A 17,617-nucleotide genomic window follows, 5' to 3' on the forward strand; every position below is an offset into this window, starting at 1 on the left:
ACTAGTGGCATGCTTGACTCATAGAAGGGGGTCATGCAGCATGACTATGACCCACCCTGTTGTCATCATAAGACTGATAAGAGTATTGGGTGGGGCAGATGAGTGGTACACTGGATAAAGCACTGGCCTTGGATTCAGGAAGACCTGAGTTCAAATCCAACATCAGACACTTGACACTTACTAGCTGTGTGACCCTGGGCAAGTCACTTAACCCTCATTGCCCTGTTAAAAAAAAGAGTATTGGAAAATGCTGACATTATGGTCACATAGGCAGTTTCTATATTTCCTAAGAATATGCTCTACTAATTAAGATTAATACTATGTTATATAAGTGCAACTTTTGGAAGGGTATATAAACCCATGGATTTTGTAACCCGAGGTCTTTTGGCCTCACCCCTGTCGAAGGCTGGCTTTATTGTGAGATGAGACCTTCTCTCAATAAACCTATTTTCTATGGCTTGGAGTCGTTGTTGTTTCTATTCTTCCATTGGACTTAGAAATTTTCCCGACAGAGTACCTTGTTGTGTTTTATAGGCTGGGCATGAACTGCCCAAGAGATAGATGTAGAATAGTAGAAAGAGTATTGATTTAGAAATCAGGAAAGCTGTATTTCAGTGCTGACTCTTCCATTTGTCTTGGGGAAATTCTTCCGTTTGGGTCTCTTCTAGCTTGTGGGTCCTTGAAAACCTACCCCACTTACAAAGCACTTTGTGGGACAGTATCTATTCAAAACCAGAGCCCATAAATCCCTAGTTGAGAAACTCTCCCCTTCCCCCCATGTGGAATGTATTCTCTTATGGGTTCTAAAACCACTGGTGAGGGGGCGGCTCGGTGGCGCAGTGGATAAAGCACCAGCCCTGGAGTCAGGAGGACCTGAGTTCAAATCCGGCCTCAGACACTTGACACTTACTAGCTGTGTGACCCTGGGCAAGTCACTTAACCCCCATTGCCCCGCAAAAAAAAAAAAAAAAAAAAAAAAAAAAAAAAAAAAAAAAAAACACTGGTGAGAGAAGGAATGCACACAGGAAATGCATGTAATCAGGAAATTTGCCCCTCTAAAGCTACAGATTTGCTGATGTGCCCTGGTAATATCCTCATACTGTTCTGTGTTGTATGACACGTCTCTATTTTCCATTGGCCAATTGTCTTTGCCAGGTGTTTTTCTCCTGGTCTCATGACTGCTTCAATATATTTCTGTTGGTTTTGTGGTCTTTGAGCTTCTTGCTGCTACCAGTTTATAGATTTTATCAATGTAGCATCATTTGCTGCCATCTTGACTCTTTTATGGTATGATGCAATGACTAGAAAGCCTCTACTTGATAATGGCTGGTTTATGACTCTTTTCTCCATGGTCTAGGCTATGAGGTAGACAAATAAAATCCAGTTAGTGTGCCCTAGCCCTAGGATAAGATTAAGTCCATTCTTTTGGCTGTGTCTGGCACTGATTCCAAGTCCAAGGTACCAGAAAACTATCTGATTTAGGGATAGTAAATTCTTTATTCCTCATGTTTAATTTCTCATGGTGATCCTGTGCCCACCAAAACCCTTTTCAAAGACTCTGTCAAAACATTCCTGTAGGAGTATGCAGAGGAAGTTCAGCAAGAACAAAAGCAAAGAGAAGGCAGTTTCATTGTCTGCACCTTTCTGGTCCACATTTCTGTCTTTATTATGAGTATTTGTAAACAACAATAACGACCAACACCTTGACGTTTTTGCACTGGATTCTGGCTGAGTCCTACTTTGTCTTCAAAGGTTATTGTGGGGATTAAATAAAGTGATATATAGGAAAATACTTTGAAAATGCATCCATGTAAAGCAAAATCGTGATGTTTGCTCTGCTTTGACACACTGTCTCATCTCCAAGTCTACAGTTCAGATCTCCTTGGCTTTTTTCCCTGTATCATCATTCAACTTCCTGAGGCATAGCAAAAAACAAAAAAAGAAACAAACACACAAACAAAACAAAACAAAACAAAACCCCAATGATTTAAGGGGAAAAATAATTTCCTAAGTGTTGAAGGGAAATGGAACCACTTCCAAGTCCCTCCTGCTAGTGACTGTCTGCTGCCCTCTGCTGGATGAACATATCTCCTCTTGAAACTATTTTTGGTTAGAAAAATTTTATCCTGTTTCATGACATTTTTCTCTCCCATTTATTAAAATAGGTAGTTTGAGTTTAGATGTTAGAGCTGGGGGCTCTGGGACCTTGGCCTTTGGGGAAACTGCAGCTTTCTTGTCTCTGTACCTTCCCTGGAGTCGGCCATACCCCATTCTTGAGTACTTGATTTCCAAAGCTTTTTGGGAGGAGAAGCAGGGTGTGGTGGTATTAACTAGGGAGATCCTCTGCATGTGGTCTTGTTTCATCATGACCCCTGTTCATGTCTTGACCTTTGGCCCCTCCTGAGGCCTTAAATTCCTAGGAAAAAAGCAAGGAGGTGGGGAAGGGACTTACAGTAGAAAGTAAGAATTCTGGTGTCTCTAGAGTTGGGAGGAGAGGGGGAGAGTTGTGTCTTTGTATTGTTAGGGGTGTTACCTAAGTTAATGCATACCCTGCTTATTGGAAAGGTAGAACTCTCTTCCTACGCAAAACAGGGCTTGTGAACCCAAGGCCCTGTCTTCGGGAAGTTACCTAACTTTCTTCAGAAATTCTAGCTTTGGCCATTGGGCAAGTTGTGTGGTAGCAATAGTGACTCTGTGCCCCTTCTCTTGAGGGGTGAAGCACCACCCTATGATTTAAAGGAGGCACAAGGCTATCATGCCTCTCCAGCAGCTATCTAACGCTGATAAGTACTTTTTTTTCTAGGAAAAACTGGCTTCACATTAGGCAGTGCAGTATACGAAATAAAAATCCTTCTGCCCTCTGTTACCCCCCCCTTTTTTGTGGGGCAATGAGAGTTAAGTGACTTGCCCAAGGTCACACAGCTCGTAAATGTCAAGTGTCTGAGGCCGGATTTGAACTCAGGTCCTCCTGAATCCAGGGCCAGTGCTTTATCCACTGCACCACCTAGCTGCCCCTCCCCTCTGTTACCCCTTATTCAGACTTGTAAGTACCTGGACAGGTGTGGTGGTTGCTGGGAGGCCTGAGTCATCTGGGAAGAAGAGGGGCTCCCTTTTGGCAGTGGAAAGGTTTCCCACATTTTCTCCCTAGGGGAAACCCTCTCTCCCTCACTTTCCTGTCTTGGAACCTGGGCTGAAGGGAGCAAATTGGAGAAGGTTCTCAGTATATGATACAGACATCCTAGAGACTTGGAGGGAGCAGGGATGAACACAGAATCTTTTACCCTTAATCTTTCTTACCCCAGGCATCTAGCACTTTAAGGGTGACCTCAGACAAGTCACTTACCCTTGCTTAGGTCCAATTTCCTCATCTGTAAAACAAAGAGGTTTAATTAGATGATCTCTAAAGCTCCTTACAGCTCTATGCCCTATAACCTACAGCATATCCTATAAACTCATAGCTTCCCTTCTCCTTGCCCTTCCCTTCTAGGCTAGTTTGCTCTCTCCATTTCTTAGTCACAAGCCACAAGCGACGTTCTGGAGACAGAACATTACCCGGAGAACATTCCCAGAACTAGAATGTCAGGGAGCTATGTATTTGGGAGACAGAGAGCCAAGGATAAAAAAAGATATTTTATTAAATCCGAATGCATCATGGAGCTTAAAAAGGCATATGATTCAGGCAGAATTTCAGAAACAGTCTTGGCGGTTTTGTGTTTCCTGTTTGCTGATATCTTAACGGTTATTTTCTCATTTGTTCTAGGGACCAGGGTTCATTGCTGCTTTTTTCCCCTCACTTAATCACATGGAAGAGTCAGCCAATCCACATCTAGATGAATTTCCCTGAAGCACTCCCTCGGTTCTTGATCTCAAGAACCAGGATTGCACTAAGGTCGGGGCAGGGTTTAGCAGTATGAACACCACTGGGACCACCAACTCCATCCATTGGAAGGCCCAGGGGCTGTCTGTGAAGGGGCTGGGCAGGTGTTGATTTCTGTGACCTCTTGGCAGATAGAAACTGCATAGGCACATCTGTGCTCAGTACTTTTCAGAACCAGTGATCCTAGACTGTGCACATAGCTTCTGCCAGGTGTGCGTTGCTCTGCGTCAGGGGAAGGCAGGACCCACATTCTGTCTGCAGGGCCAAGACACCTTCCTGCAGAGAAACCTATGACCCAAATGCCAGCTTGAGATTTTGGTAGAATCACTGGTCTGCCAGCTCCTGCTCCAGACAGCTATGGATTCTCCAGCTCAGTTATGTGCCAAACACAGGGAGGCCCTGAAGCTTCTTTGTCAGGAGGGTCAGAGGCCTATTTGCATGGTGTGTCACGCCATCCGGGGCCATGCCACTCATAAGCCCATTGATGAAGCTATCCAGGACTGTCTTGTGAGTATTATGTCCGAGGAGGGTTTGACTTCTTTGGACAGTCATGAACTTGGGGGGATGGACAGGTTGATAGAGCATTTATTACGTGCTTAATATATGCTGGGCATAGTACTGAGTGCTTGAGATATAAATACAAGTGATCTCAAAGATCTTATATTCTAATGAGGGAAGACTATATATATATATATATATATATATATGGGGTTCATTAGGATCTTTATTCCAAAAGCTAAGTTTCTGAAATATTCAGGAAATCATATTCCCTTTCCAATTTATATGGCATGTCAAATTTAAAATTTAGAGGTAGCTAGGTTGTATAGTAGACACAGTGTTAGCCCTGGAGTCAGGAAAACCTGAGTTCAAATCCAGCCTCAGACACTTACTAGCTGGGTGACCTTGACAAGTGACTTAACCTCTATCTACCTCAGTTTCCTCATGTGTAAAATAAGGATAATAATAATGCCTATCCTCCCTCCTCTGTGGCTTTTCTCAAGTGGCTTTTGTTTTTGGATTTTAAGAGAAATTAAACTTATGGGGAATAATAGCAACTTTTCCTTGGAAACAGACAACACTATCTTGTAGATCTTGTAACCACATTTGTGTTTGACCACATACTCCTTTGATTAGTTCTTGGCCCTTCCATGCAACCAACCCCTTGATCTCTTCCATGCTTCATCTTGAGACTTTCTTCCACTGGGGAAGGGGGAGGGGGAGAGAATGAGAATGAATGTGTGCTTTGGTTGATGAAAAATTATTTTACTCATCAGATGTCTTCATATCTTTATACTCTTTTTTTTTCCTTGGTGGGGCAATGAAGGTTAAGTGACTTGTCCAGGGTCACACAGCTAGTAAGTGTCAAGTGTCTGAGGAAAGCTTTGAACTTGGGTCTTCCTGAATCCAGGGCTGGTGCTTTATCTACTGTGCCACCTAGCTGCCCCCATATTTATACTCTTAAAAGTGGAAGTCAGGGTAGGGGTTGTCAGCTTTTGTATTTTTTTATATTTTCATGTCAGACAGCTAGGTGGCACAGTAATGCATAAAGTGCCAGGCCTGGAGTCAGGAAGACTCATCTTCTTGAATTTGAATCTGGCCTCACTTGCTGTATAACCCTGGGTAAGTCACTTAACCCTGTTTGCCTCACTTTCTTCATCTGTAAAATGAGCTGGAGAAGGAAATGGCAAATCACTCCAGTATCTTTGCTGAGAAAACCCCAAATGGGGTCATGGAGATTTGGACACAACTGAAAACAATCAGCAACAAATCTTACAGGGTTGCTGTGAGGCTCAAATGAGATAATATTTGTAAAGCATTTAGCACAGTGACTGGAACATAGTAGGTGCTTAAGAAATATTTATTCCCTTCCTCCTTTCCTCTTTTTTAAAATTTATTTTTATTTTTGCAAGGCAATGAGGGTTAAATGACTTGCCCAGGGTCACACAGCTAGTAAGTGTCATGTGTCTGATGCTGGATTTGAACTCAGGTCTTCCTGAATCCAGGGCTGGCGCTTTATCCACTTCGCCATCTAGCTACCCCCCTCCTTTCCTCTTAAAAGGCATGTGATTGGATGCACTGGATTTAGAGCACTGGATTTGGACTTGGGAAGAGTTGAATTCAAATTCCACCTCACACAATTACTGGTCATGTAACTGTAGGCAAAGGCATTCAGCCTTTGTTGGCCTCAGTTTCCTCATCTGTAAAAGAGGGAAAATAATAGCACCTACCCTCCCCACTTCTTATGGGGTGAAATGAGGTGACCTAGGTAAAGTCCTTTGCAAACCTTAATGTCATGTAAATGTTAGTTATTCCTTCTCATTCTAACCCCTGCTTCTCTGTAGGCTGAAAAAGAAAGTTATCATGTTGCGGGGGGGGGGGGGGGGGCAATGAGGGTTAAGTGACTTGCCCAGGGTCACACAACTAGTAAGTGTCAAATGTCTGATGTTAGATTTGATCCAGGTCCTCCTGAATCCAGGGCTGGTGCTTTAACCACTGTGCCACCTAGCTGCCCTGGAAAGTTATCATTTTTAAAGTTGTTGCTTAGACCTGAACAAAACTTCTCATAGGAGTAATCCTTCCACCCCTGCACCCATGCAGCTGGGCATAGTGTCTATAACTGACATCTCAGAGAGACATCTGGCATTGAGAGGGTTAGTGAGGACACCCTGGCCACAAAGAACGTAGTGAACCAAAGTGGCAAAGAGGTACCACAGAGTCAGTAATGGCTGTGGAAACAGAGAAGTCCGAGGACATCTGCCCCTGACTGCCCTGGCAAATAACTTGACCTTTTCTGGGACCTTAGTTCTTTCTGCACAAAATGAGCCCTTAAACATCCTCTCTGTGTCACTTCCCTGACTTTAGGGGCTTTCTCTACCACCCCGCTTCTGCTAGTAACTTTATCTCTCCCCCTTCCAACTTTTCAGGTTCCTCAATTAGAATGTCAGCTTTTTGAGGGCATGGACGTTCTTGCTTTGTTCTTGTATTTGTATTCCCGGGGCTTAGCACAGTGCCTGGCATACCATAAACACTTAATAGGTGCTTTTTGATTTGAAATAGAGAGGATACTGTAAGAGCATGGTCCTTATATTAAGACAAGTCAAGCTGGATTCAGTGAGTAAACTCTGTCTCTAGAAGTTACCTTCTGTCCAGTGTGTACAGTGATCTCTTCCCACTGTAGTACAGTCAGCTTGTAGCTTAATTGGGCACTCCAAGTTTCAACTCAATTCTTGTGACTCCCCATTGATGCTTTTCCTGCTTTATCAGGCTGAAAGATCTAGTGGCAAATGAGAATGGAACAGCAGGTTAGGGGATAGACGACTATGCTGGGAGGTCTGAGTTTGTCTTGTGGCAGAGAAAGAACATGGTCTCAGGAGGAGACCCTCCCTCTGTGGAGGGAGATAATTTTTGAATAATGGGAGAAATATGTGTATACCTACATAGGGGAATGCGTATACATTTATGAGTGTGTGTGTGTGTGTGTGTGTGTGTGTGTGTGTGTGAAAACAACTAGATGTCGTAGTAGAGTGCTGGCCCTGGCGTCAGGAGGAACTGAGTTCTGTAAAGATTGGAATGACACCACCTGCTGGAGACTTACTGTAGAAGAGTTCCGCCCATGAAGCGAAGATCTTTGAGGGCAAGACCAGGAGTCTTTTCTTTGGCATCAGGAAGTGACGTTGGGTAGTGGGAGGAAGAAGGAAGAGAGTAGCGCTCTGTCTGACGCTCTTTCCTCTGGACTCTGATGGAGAGCGGAGCTAGAAATGTGCTCTCCCTTTAATAGATAGGAATCTAGGTCTTTCTCTCTCTCTTTACCAAATTCTTATTCTCCTTAATAAATGCTTAAAAGTCTAACTCTTGCTAAAGCTTATAATTTATTGGCGACCACTCATTGGATATTTTAGACAGACTAGCTAGAATTTTAGCCCTTAACAGTTCAAATAGGACACTTGCTAACTTTGTGACTCTTGGCAAGTCACTCAATCCTGTTTGCCTCAGTTTTCTCATTTATAAAATAAGTCCAAGAAGGAAATGGGAAAGCAATCCTGTATCTTTGCCAAGAAAACCCCAAAAGGGGTCAAGGAGAGTCAGACATGACTGAAAAACTCAATTAAAACAACAAACAGACCTACATTTTGTCTATATCCTCTTTCTCCCCCCCCCCTCTCTCTCTCTCTCCCTACCTCCCTACCTCCCTCCCTTCTTCCCTTCCACTCTTTCTTTTTTTTCTTTCTACTTATTTACTTCCTTATTTCTATAGGGAGCTCCTTACTCTGTTTCATCACATTCAGGTCGGATTGTCAAGTCTCCCACAGGGCCCCAGCCTTCTTTCTAGTAGGACTTTTGTGGGCTAAACCACCTTTGCCTAGTCCCTCTGTCTCAGGGAACTACTAATGCTACAGAGTTTATCTGAAGTGCAGACTGGGTATTGTGAAAAAAAAAAAAACAACAAGCTACCAGATAAACTTAAGTGTATTCCTTAGGATAAACTGTCAACTCATCTGGCATTTCTGAAGACAGAGAAGGAAGAGGCCCTGGAGACCAAGCTGAGTGGGGAACAGGAGATCCAGGGGATGCTGGTAGGTGGACAACCTGGATATCTGCACACAAGTAGGAAGGAAACTTAGTGTTGTTAAGGAAGAGAAGGAACAAGTTGGCCCTTTAACATTCTTTTACCAGGTCTTTAAGTCTCTCAGGACAAATCAGGCAGCAATCTTTCCTGGTCCTGTCCCATTGCCACTGGCTGCGGATAGGGCAGAGTAGCTTTTACAAACTCAAAGGACAGTGATTACTGTAAGGTTATATTCTGAATACCCCAACTTGTTCTAGTGCCCTCCTCACTTAGACTCATAGAAGCCTGATTAGAGGGATCTTAGAAAGTATTGGATCCAACTTTTCATTTTGCAGAGGACTAGAATTTTATTGGATTTAATTGATTTGAATGAGGAAACTGCAATCTTTGGTTTTCAGCAAATACCAGATCGTTGCTTGCTCAAGGTAAAGCCTTGGAGAAATAGGGAGAAACCATCTATTCCATGAGCTACACTTGTACATGCACACATACATACCCATGCATATATACGCACATTTTCTAGGACATATGTCAGAGGGTCTTGCCAGTAAGCCTCTGTTTTATGGGTTTGATTCTAAGTCCTTGTCTTCTAGAGTTGGATAAATCTAGTATGCCTTGGGTTTGTGGTGGCCATCCTTGATGGAAGGTGTTATTGGAACACTAGGACCCTTCATGACCCCATAATCTCCAGAATCTAGGCAGGACAGTCCTAAAGGATCCTGGAAAGGATTCTTGATTTACAGGAGTCTGGTCTTCTCTCCACTTTTCCCCAGAACCTAGTCAATGTGGAGATGCAAAAGGTAGCAAGCAACTTCAGCAAAATACAAGAGTTTCTGAAAGACCAGGAGAAATCCCTGTTGCTCCAGATGGAAGAGCTTAATAGGGACATTGCCGAATGGAAGGAACAATTCACCACCCAGCTTTCCAACAAGGTGTCACACCTCAGCAACCTCATGGCTGAACTGGAAGAGCAGCAACAGCGTCCAGTACTGGAATTGCCAGAGGTGAGTGGGAAGAAAGAGGCATAGGCTCTGGTGGGGAGGCCTTTGGGAGCATGACTCAGTGAAAGGAAAGAGGCTCTAGATCTAGGATGAAAGGAGAATGCTCCAAGTGGGGAAAGAAGCAGGAATAAAAGGAGCTTCAGCAAGAGTCTTTCTTCTGTGTCCTGGCCTTCTGTCCCGTCTTCCTTTTCCCTCCCTTTGTTCATCATTGTCTTTTCATGACCCATAACCAGTTTTATTGTACATTTTACCTTTACTGTGGAAGAAAGGAATTTTAGATGCAGACTAGATACGACTGAGGTTAGTTCATCAGCTACCATTTCTAGTCTACTGTAATTTATTTCAGCAAAGATTTATCAAATGTCTTCTATAGATAGGGCACTGCCTTAGACCACAAAAAAAGACTTAGGATGCACCCTGCCTTCATAGAGCTTACTTTCTCCTGGAAGAGATACAAAATTCATACAAATAAGTTAATATAAGTGATTTCAGGTGGGAGAATTTGCCAACAAGAGAATCGGAGTTTAGATCCCACCTAACTAACTAGCTGTATGACTCTTGGCAAGTTCCTTAACCTCTCTGTGCCTCAGTTTCCTCATTTGTAAAATAAGAAGGTTGGACTTGAAGGTCTCTAGGTGTCCTTTGAGCTCTAAATTTATGGAGCTATGAATGGGGATGGGATGGGCATCAGGAAAGACCTTTCCTAGAAGGCTAACATCTAAGCTGACCTTAAAAGCTCCAGGTGACTAAGACAGGAGATAGATCAAGATGAAACAAAATAAAACAAAGAATCTCTTCAGGTACTTTATTCAACCTTTCATCCATGCCCTATTTGCCTCAGAAAAGGCAGGTTTTTGCCCATTTGATCCCACTTTCATTTATCTGAGTTCTGGCAAAAAAAAAGGGCATTTCCCTTAAAGCTATCCCTCCTTCATTCAAGTGGTGTCCTTGCATTTGTGACCTGAGGATTCCTCCTCTCTTCCTACTATATTTTCTCTACTGTCTTCCACACAGTCAGCTCTCTCCCTTCAAGAAGCCCGAGTGCTGGGGGCAGCTAGGTGGCACAGTGGATAAAGCACCGGCTCTGGATTCAGGAGGACCTGAGTTCAAATTCTGCCTCAGATACTTGACACTTACTAGCTGTGTGACCCTGGGCAAGTCACTTAATCTTCATTGCCCTGAAAAAAAAAGAATCCTGAATACTTGTTTTATTCTTTGTCCCATCAATCTTTCTGCCTTGGGTTACTCCATCAGTTCTGACCTCTACTTCTGTTCTGCAGATTGGCTACCTTGCATTGCTCCCCTGATGTCTTCTTTCAAACATTTCATTACCACTCCCCATGCCATGCTACCTACCCTCTGGGGCATCATGCCCAAACCTGGCCCAGATGGATCCTGTGTACCATATCTTTTTATATGAAAACAACAAAAAACCAAAAAGTAGTTAAGAACCCTTCTTTTACAATTTTCTTTCCTCCATTCTGCATTTTAACATAGACAACTCCTGTGCTCCATTTGAGATGTGTCTCCTATTTTTCTAGTAAACTTTCTGTAATACCAAAATCCTAATGCAGTCATTTAATGGGTATTCTGTATTCCCACAGCATTTTGTTCCCTGCTGAATCCCTGGATCCATTTTTCAGGGTTGAGGAGGTGGCATGGTCTGTCTTAAGACTTGCTGTAGAAGAGATATTGGGCTTTATTTCCTCTGTCCCTCCCTTTACTCCAGAAGGAAATGGAAGGGTCCATTAACTTGGGGAGGGTTGGTGGCAATAAAGGAAGGAATTAATCCATTCCCTGTCCTCTATAACAAGCTATGGGAAAAATAGTATCTAGGATTCAGGCCCCTTTGACACTCCCTCCCAATCCCCCAAAGGTTCTAAAGGTAGGGTACCCCTGGTTTGTCCTTGCACACAAGCATCACTCTCTGTAGGCACCTCAAAGTCAACATGTCCAAATAGAACATATCTTCCCCCTCTCCTTTTTACCATCTGGGGCATCACCATCTTCCCAACCCCTTAGACTCACAACCTTGACGTCATCCTTGACTCCTCAATCCCACTCACCCTCATGTATCTCGTATGTTGTCCAATCTTGCTCTTTCTCTCTGCACAGCATATTTCAGATGTAGCATATGGCCAGTAGCCCAGTACTGCACTACCTCATGCTTCTCCCCTGCACCCTTGCAATCAGACATGATAGTAACTATTTGCTGCCTCAAGGTACTTCCAAGTCCAGTTCATTTTCCATTCAGCTGCCAAAATAATTTTCCTAAAGTGCAGGTCTGACCGTATCACCCTCTGTTCAATAAACAGTAGTGGCTCCCTATTATCTTCAGGAACCAATATAAAGCTCTCTGTCTGGCCTCTGTAAACTTCACAGCCCGGCTCCTTCCTACCTTTACACTTGCCTTGTACTTTATACCCCTCCATCTCTTCTGTGATAGCCACTTGGCCTCCTTTCTCTCTGAAGGCTCTTCCTCCTTTCCTCTTAGTTGTCTGCTCTTCCTTAAAGTCTTAGCTTAAATCTCACCTGCTGAAGGAGGCCCTTCCAGATTCCCCGGCTGCTAGTACTTTCCCCTCTAAGATTACCTTCCATCTACTCTGTGTGCATGTGTGTGTTCCTTGAGGATAGGGGATAGTTATGTCCTTCTTTATACCCCCAGCAATTAATACAGTGCTGTCATATAGTAAACAATAAATGCTTGTTGCTGGCTGACTATGGAGTCAGTTGTTTTCAGTCTCCAAGCATGGCCTAGAGATACTGTTCTGAGCACACTTCAGAAATAGCACAGTGGGTACATTGGATGGTGGGGTGTGTGGGAGAAGGGTGTCTGTTTCTCACCACAGATATTGAGTTATCTTCTTCCTTCTCTTTCCTAGGACATTGGAAACATACTACGCAGGTAGGAGCCCCTTTCTTTGACCTATCACCTTCATCTCTCATGCCAACCATGAGCTGGAGGCCCTAGTCTATAACTCTACTCTTTCCCATCACCACACAGTAACTTCCCCATCCTCGGTGCCATAACTAGAATGGAGCAAATGGGACTCTGCCTCAGGATGAGGAATTTAGAGGATGCTCATGACACTTTTACTGGGCAGGGGTTTTACTGGGGAGGAGTTTCTCTAATCCTTCTGGCTCTGGTGGTGGTTGGAGACTTCTTCCATGGCTGATCTGCCATCAACCTTGCCCTCTTCATCCCCTGCCCAGCTTTCTCCTTAGACTGGGAAGCATTTATCAGGGTAGAAAACTCCCAAGGTGTCCCTTCTCCTACCAGTGACCTCATTCCTGGATGCTTCTTGGAGATCATTTTCTCTTCCCCCGTTAGCCCCCTGAACACCACAAGTCCCCCCTTACTTTCTACCCTAAGCAAAAAAAAAAAATGAATTAATAAAAAAGGCTTTTAAATGTTTACCATATGTCAAATAGTTGTAAGCTAATGACATCTGTGCTCATACCTAGATAGGTCATGGGCTATCACTGAGCATTAGTTTTGAAATCCTCTCTGTTCTGGAATTTGGGGTGGTCGTAGTATGAAACCCCACTTTCCCTGAGTTGGTTAGATCTAGTAAGAGGATAATGTGGTCAAACACAATCTCTTGTTGGGAAGAGGGAATAGGAAGGCCTTTGTTTCCAAGGGTGTAGAAACAACTTCAGTTAAATATTGCCATTGGTGACATCCTATTTAGTCACCACGCCCCCTTCCCCTATGGGTGCAACCCAAACCTCCCTTACTTTGTGTCTCCACTTCCCTCGAACCACTTGCACCCTTTTCTTGAACCTATCTAGACCCTTGGTAGATTATTAACCGAGGAAGGGAATATCTATTTCTTTCAGAGGATTTTATTTCTTTTATTGGCTTTTATTGCCCAGGAGGAGCAAAATAATTAACTTTCTATGGTGCCTAATGTAGGACAGGAGACTTAGGGGCTGTTTATTTGCTACCACTCTTGTGTGGTGTAGAGGCTTTGGCCCCAGAGCAATTCTGGCACCATCTGTTTTCCAGGGCTGAGATGCCAATGGCCACACACTCCAAGGCTGTGCTCCAAAAGCTGAGAGACAGAATCCAGCACCTCTCTGGGAAGAGCTGGGTCCTGCAGAGGACTATGAGGCAATTCACAGGTCAGAAGGAAGACTGGAATAGTGTATGACCCAGGCCTATGAAGTGTGTGTGTGTGTGTGTGTGTGTGTGTGTGTGTGTGAGAGACAGACAGACAGACAGAGAGAGACAGACAGACAGAGAGAGACAGACAGACAGAGAGAGACAGACAGACAGAGAGAGACAGACAGACAGAGAGAGACAGACAGACAGAGAGAGACAGACAGACAGAGAGAGAGACAGACAGAGAGAGAGACAGACAGAGAGAGAGACAGAGACAGAGACAGAGACAGAGACAGAGACAGAGACAGAGATAGAGAGAGATGTAAAGGGACAAAGAGAAGGAGGAAGAGAAGAAGGGGGGAGAGAAGGGAGAACACAGAAGAGAGACGTGTGTGCATATTTGTGTTGAAATACTAGATCATACTTGTGTGATATTTTGATTGTATGTACATATGTAGACAACTCTCTAAGACTAGAAAGTTAAATCTAAATTGATAGAGGACAATTCTCACCAGGAGCTCCCTTTGCTGGTAAAACCATAGATCTAGACTCTGCCTCTATCCATTAACACTCTCATCTTAACAGATAAAAGAAAAACTGAACAAGGTCTAGGAGGTTAAGTGACTTACCCAAAGTCACATAGAGAATAAGCATCAGAGATAGCATTTGAACCCAGAGCTGGTGCTTTTCCCACTGTACCGTATATGTACATATATACATGTAGGTATATACACAAATATATATGCACATGTAGTTCCTCCACATGATATATATGCATATGGATATTTGGTCCTATATATATACATATATAAACATATGTATGTATACTGTATATAGGTATACAACAACAGGTATATATATATAATATAAAGGTATATCATGTATATACATATAGGCATGTATTTAGGCACCACATATATAGCACACATATCTTCATGGTACACCATGCATGTACATATATGTTCATACACACATGCATACATGCATGTGTATATATACATACACACACGCACATATATATGAGGGGGTTTGGTTAGCTTCAGAAGGCCCTTCCTACTCAAGATCTATGATTCTATGACTACTAGCACTTTTATTTCATAATTGAGAGCTTCTGATTTAACCATGAAAAGGTTTGCTCACCTCTGGAGAGAACTGAGCTTGTAATTCAGGCGCACTATCACCAGGTGGCATCACACCTCATTCACTGCCAAAATCACAGATGACTCAAGGCACCGTTTCAGGTTTAAGCTAAAGGAGCTTTGGATCCAGCCTGTGATTTCTCTGGCATTGGGAGCTCCCGATAAGGAAATACCTCAACTAACATCAGTATGTGGCACAGGCAGGGCTTAAATCCAACTGAGAGACAAGCTTTCCATCCACTGTGCCATGATGATGTTAGCCTACAGTCAAACTTATGTTTGATTGAAATAGAGACAAATTATGCTTTACTCATTTTGAGGTTAAAAGTTCATACTCATGATTGTAACTGCATTTGTAAGGAATGCTGCGTATGTGGTGGGCTGTGAATGTCATTGTATATGACTGGCTGTGTGTGGTTAAATGTGGCTGAGTGATAGCGACTGGTTGTATGTGATTGGTTATATGTGACTGTAATTTTATATTTGTATATAGGTTTTTTTTTAATAACCTGAATCTAAAACCATGAATGAGGGGAGATGTCTCCATAGAAAAGACAATATGGTAGATGATCATTTCTCTCTTTTTTCCCCCCTTTTAGTGTGTCTTCAATCAGAATTGGAGAAAAGAAAAGGTGGGTGAAAGGCAATGGCAATGTTCTTAGTCAAGAGATTATGTTGCAGGCCTCCAGTATATTCCAGTTCTAGCATCAGAATTGGTGTGTTCATCATTGAGGGTTGACTGGGGAGGAAAATGATCAAGGAAGATGCTCTTCCTTTGGAGGTCGCGAACTATCTAAATCCATGACAGACTAGCTCCCACTATTGTTTCTTTCTCCTTCTTTCTTAATTTCTTTCTTTCTTTTGTTCTTTTTCTTTCTTTCTTTCTTTCTTTCTTTCTTTCTTTCTTTCTTTCTTTCTTTCTTTCTTTCTTTCTTTCTTTCTTTCTTTCTTTCTTTCTTTCTTTCTTTCTTTCTTTCTTTCTTTCTTTCTTTCTTTCTTTCTTTCTTTCTTTCTCTATTTCCTTCCTTCCTTCCTTCCTTTCTTTCTCCATTTATTTAGCTATCATCTATCTATTCATTTATTAGCTCCCACTCTTCTAACAGCACCTTTTTTTTTCCTTCCCACTTTTCCTAATCCCTCCCCACCTTCTCCTTTTGCCCACTTCCTCCCTCCCTTGATGGTGGTCTCCCTACCTCTTTCTTCCACATCCTCTTTCCTCACCTTTCCGCCCCCCCCCCCATTATTCTCAAGCAGTGGTGCTGACTCTCAACCCAGACACAGCCAACCCTCATCTGTTTATCTCCCCGGATCAGAAGACTGTGTACTTCAGGGAAATGCCGCAGAAGTTACCCTACAGCGCTGAGAGATATGACTCCCATTTCTGTGTGCTGGGCCAGGAAGCCTTCAGCTCAGGGAAGCCTTACTGGGAGGTGTGTGTGGGAGTGGGCCCAATGGAAGGCTAGGCTGTTGGGGTCTCCAGAGCCTCTGGGAGAAGGAAGGGGGAAATTAGCTTTGTCCCATCAGGAGGGATCTGGGCTATCCAGATGCTGAAGGGGTTTTACGAAGCTCTCACAACTCCAGAGACTCCACTGACCCTGAGCAGCGCCCCTGAGAGGCTGGAAGTCTGCTGGATTATGAAGGGGGAAGCCTCACCTTTTCAGATGCAGAAACAGGAACTCTCATCTTCATTTTTCAGTGGATTTCTGTGGGGAGATCCTCCCCTTCTTTTGGCTCTGGGGCCAAGGGGCTCAGCTCACTGTGAATCCATGAGTCCTAGGGGGTCCTCCCACTGGGCCCCAGTTTCCTCATCTGTAAAATAAAGAATATGTGTACGGGAGGGCAGAGACTGACCCGTTCTCATCCAACCAGTCCAAGCCTGCCCTCTATGGAGGAAGCAGGTACTTGTCAACTGCATCTATAAAATACCAACCACTTACTAACTCTGTGTGACCCTGGGCAAGTCACTTAACCCTCATTGTCATAAAAAAATTACCAACCAGAGGGGTCCCCTCTACATTCTCCCATTCATCCTGAACCCTTCCTTCCTCCATCTGTTCTGATATTATTCACCTTCACTTAATGCCCATTCTTGATCATTTTATGTGCTCCTCATTTTCTCACATTTACAGATCCCTTTTTCTCTTGTTATTCTCTCACATACACAGAGACCCCATTCTCCTGTTTTGTATGTCTTTCATCATCTTTCCCATTATAGACTTGCCCACCTCTCATCCCCATTTCACACCCTGGACTGGGAACTCCTGGTCATCACTTAGCATTTTTAATGGGGACAGGGGAGAATGCATCATTAAGTCCCAGGGATTTTGGACTGGAAGTAACCTTAGAGGTTATCTAGAACAGGGGCTCTTAACCTTTTTTTGGTCTCATGTTCCCTTTTGGTAGCCTGGGAAAGCCCTTAAACCCCTTCTCAAAATGCTGTTTTTAAATGCATAAGACATAATACATAGGATTATGAAATTATATTGAAATAAAGATGTAATTGTTTCCCTGTGCAAGTTCACAGGCACCCTGAAATCTATTCCACAGACCCCCCCCAGGTTAAGATCTCCTAAATCTAGACTAACCTATCATGCTTCAGATGGGGAAACTGAGACATAAAGAGTTTGTGCCTTACACAAGGACAAATGGGTAACAGGTGGCAGAGCCAGGATTCACACCCACATCCTCTGACTACAAATTAAGGCTTCTTTTCCACTGAAAGAAGATGTTAAGATACAAAATAATTTTGAGAAATGAACATCCAGATAGGTAGGATCTTTGGGGACTGACCTGTGCTCTAGCGGGTAATAAACCACTTGGCAGAAAGCAGCGGTAAAGGAGAAACTAGGTACTCACCATCGTGTGTGTGTGTGTGTGTGTGTGTGTGTGTGTGTGTGTGTGTGTGTGTGTGTGTGTGTGTGTGTGTGT

At 43.4% G+C, this 17,617-nt stretch overlaps 1 pseudogene; it reads left to right on the forward strand.

The window, feature by feature from the left end:
- Positions 1-4,184: 4,184 nt before the first annotated feature.
- LOC122743910 lies at positions 4,185-16,459 on the forward strand (annotated as a pseudogene).
- Positions 16,460-17,617: the final 1,158 nt, after the last annotated feature.

This window comes from Dromiciops gliroides, chromosome 2 (genome assembly GCF_019393635.1).
Source record: "Dromiciops gliroides isolate mDroGli1 chromosome 2, mDroGli1.pri, whole genome shotgun sequence".
In the NCBI taxonomy this organism is placed as follows: Eukaryota; Metazoa; Chordata; class Mammalia; order Microbiotheria; family Microbiotheriidae; genus Dromiciops; species Dromiciops gliroides.